We start from the raw sequence: 3,453 nt of genomic DNA, 5'->3' as shown, positions 1-3,453 counted from the left end.
GCTTCGATCCTGAAATCAATGGCTTGGAGATAAAGTCGGCCAAGCATAAGTCATAAACTCGTGCAAGTCGTTGGGGATGACAGTGCACGTTTAGCTGTCCATGTCTGTGCATATACTTATCGGAAGAAATTCGACAGGATAATTTATCATCACCCTTATCGTCACTCTTTCTGGCTGGGGAATTGTATCATTACAACAAAGAGTCAATGGCGTTTCTAACAGAGCTTAATCGAGTGGACGACTTCGATCTCACATCAGATGATCGTTTATTATGCGATATTATGAAGATTTCCCGCAAAACATTTAGTAAATTAGTAAGAACATATTGTAGCGTAGCTTTAGCTGCATTGTTGTTCCGCACGGACAAAGTTTTCAAACTGGCTAGTTTCGTGACCGCTTCTTCGAAGGGTAAACGGCCATTTTCTTGTGGAACGGACATATTATAGTTTTATTTTTTCTATCGCTATTTGCAGATGAGAACATTTCGAAACTGGGAGATATGATTGAACTTTTGCACGATCACGAAGCCTTGTGAGTCTGTCTGCAGAACTCGCCACCCAACGGACCGGTTTCGCAAGACGGGATCTAAGCACATTCAGCACAAATGATAACACACTGAAGAAATACTAACAAAGCCAATCACTAAGTGTTTTTAAAAGAATACAAATGTTTTCTATAGTAGCCAAGTAAACAACGAACTTTTATTGCAATACGATCGCCATAACGTTTGTTTTTTGCTACAGACTGACCTAGTACGCCTCGCCAAGAGTCACTTCTGGTCTGCACGAACTTTCCTCCTATACATGCGTGTCGTTATTGTAGCTGCCGTTGCTACCCCTCGGTACTGAGTTGGGGACGCAAACTATGTCTAGGTGTAAGATATAACAAAGTCACTGAATATCGATTCATAATTGTAAACGTATATAGTGCTTCATCAAACAGTTGCTTTGTGTTGTTCGAGCTGTAAATCGAATCTGTTTCTCCCAATGTCAGTTTGTGCGCTGTCGGTCGTGAACAAGTAATCCGGGGCCATTTTCAAATGTCCCGCTAACCGACGCACCGGGAGAGGGGAGGCAAACGAAAAAGACATGGCTATGTGATGGGAAGCGTTACGAATATCTGCAGTGAGGTGACGTTGCCAAACGGATCGGCAGGCAGTCAAGTATAACTTGAACTATGTTGCGAGTTCGAGGCTTTTTCTGTTTGTCCCAGACAGCGAATTTCTCTGTAACGAACAGCAAGAACGAGTCACTAAACACATAAATAACCAAGTCTATTTACACTTCTATCTAGCGTCTCTCACTTTTGTACTCTTTTTAAGTTTTTAACAAGCGCTACATATTATTGGCTCAATCATTATACAGCAAATAATTATATAAAATAATACACAAATGAATGGCTATGTTCAATGCACGTTCCACGCAAGTCAATGTATGTTGAGACAAACGACCGTTATGAATTTTTCTATTTAATTTATAATGACGGTTAGCTCGTACTTCCAGTGGAAGGAAATTGCACATACGAAACCCGTAGTAAAATTAGGTTACTTTCTTGAGGTGTATTAGTACTAATAAAAAACAATATGGATGTACCCTGTACTTTATGGAGAACCCAAAAATTGTCTTAACATCACCTTATAAACACATCACATAGCTCACCATCTACAAAGGGTCTATACAAAAAAAATCTATCACGAAAAACCAAAAAGAGAAACGGATTATATTTGTCATGCATGTATGAGGTACTAGACGACTGTCGCAAACCTACGATGAACATTTAGACCATCTCCTGTGACATTTTAAATTATTTAAATGAATCCCGCGACACGAATTCCTTAGAGCAAACATCATACCCAAAAATCTACAAGAATAGAACTTTGTATGCTTTGATCCCGTAGATTTGCCAAATATTTTACCTGGCGAACTTTGCGAATTAAATATGGATATCTGAATATTGAAAGTGAAATAGTTCTACAAAGATTAACAAAAAAATATATATAAATGGGCAAACATAATATATAATGTGGGTAACTTTGTTTCAGAGAGAACTATCTTGAAAACTTGATTTCGGTTAGAAAACGACAATGAATCGGTAAGTTCTTCACAAACAGAAGCAGGTAGGCTAAGAAGAAGGTAAGGCTGTCGTTGTCAATTTAGAAGTGCCTTCTTCAGATAATTAGGAATTGTTATCAAGGAATTAACATACGAATGTATATGTAACCGTTATGCATTATCCTATATCATGACATTTGGAGTTACAGGAATGACATAGATCGTTTCTGTATACCTTTGTGAAACGTTCAAAACGATTTTCAATTAAATCTTACAATTAAGTTCTAATGAACCAGCATATATGACAAGTAAGTAGTTAATACAAGGACCGTAACGACGTATTAGCAGGAAAAGCCTTGGTTAATTTAGTAAGAACACAAAACGCCAACCCTCCTGTCGTGAACTAATATTTTGAAAGAACAGCAATAGTCAATGCAGACCAATGATGATTCGTAGACGGCGTGTTAATCTTGGTAAAACAATTTACGCGGAGGAATACAAAGCTAAGGGGTCTGTGCAGAGCCCCGTCGCTCGTAACCCCCGTTTGGTGGCGGTGCAATACAAGAAAGATGTGCATTTGTCCGAGTGTACATGGTGATAGGACTACATAATGAAATATCTAAATTGTGTTTAATAATTAATTTAGCAACATTATTATGGTTTCAACAGCTCTTTGGGATTTAAAGTTTATCTGAAGGTAGTGATCAATTCGATGGCACTATATTAATTCACATAACTATACGATCTGTGTTCAGTGAAACATCCACAAGTCGACAGGTCCTATTTGTCTTGTGCAAGACATAATTTAATTCAAAACTTGTTGGGCAGAAAGGATAGCGCGGCCTCCAATCTCAATGGATAGCGTCCTCGACATAGAACTATGCTCTCTGCTGTCTGTACACGAGGCGTCTATCCTGTATCGTTGCGTCACTGGTTCTGCCGTAATGGTCCGAAAAAAACAGCACGAAAATTTGCTCCTCTATGAGTTGTCGGAGCGGACCGGAGGGTATTCGCTACTGTTATGTAGCACGCTATCTTCCTTTCAAGCAGACGACTTACGCAGTTTTGCCCACTTTGTTGTATAAACACATGATGACGATGGCGCTAACTTCTTCGGAGCGTACGGGAAACATAGCGGGTAATACGTTGGTTATGAATACTTGGAAGGGCGAACAGAATGGCGCTAACACGAATACATGTTCCAATTGACAAATTCAGTTATATGTCGATACGAACGAAATAAGCGGACGCCATCAAAAGTAGTAACGCCACCTATCGGCAGACAGCCATAATAACCGCTACCAGCTATGGTTAGGGGCTATACCTTTGAACCGACAAAGCCAAACAATTAATAATTTTGCTCTCGTTGTATTTACCCTTACCATTAATATTGTAGGTGTTG

General features: G+C 39.2%; 1 long non-coding RNA gene across 2 annotated transcripts in view; it reads right to left on the bottom strand.

Annotated features, from left to right (window-relative positions):
- Positions 1–669: 669 nt before the first annotated feature.
- Positions 670–3,453, bottom strand: part of LOC111273711 (uncharacterized) — a 14,863-nt gene continuing 12,079 nt past the window's right edge. The window contains exons 1-2 of one of the 2 annotated variants that reach the window (XR_002687998.1): positions 3,111–3,325; positions 670–1,225 (exon numbers count right to left, since the gene is read on the bottom strand). This is a non-coding gene — a long non-coding RNA (uncharacterized LOC111273711). Of the gene's footprint in view, positions 1,226–3,110; positions 3,326–3,453 lie in introns of those variants that run through there. The other variant, XR_015316041.1, reaches the window with a different exon arrangement.

The sequence above is a fragment of the Varroa jacobsoni genome, unplaced genomic scaffold (assembly GCF_002532875.2).
Source record: "Varroa jacobsoni isolate VJ856 unplaced genomic scaffold, vjacob_1.0 scaffold_217, whole genome shotgun sequence".
NCBI lineage: Eukaryota > Metazoa > Arthropoda > Arachnida > Mesostigmata > Varroidae > Varroa > Varroa jacobsoni.
This window is presented reverse-complemented; position numbering and strand designations above follow the sequence as displayed.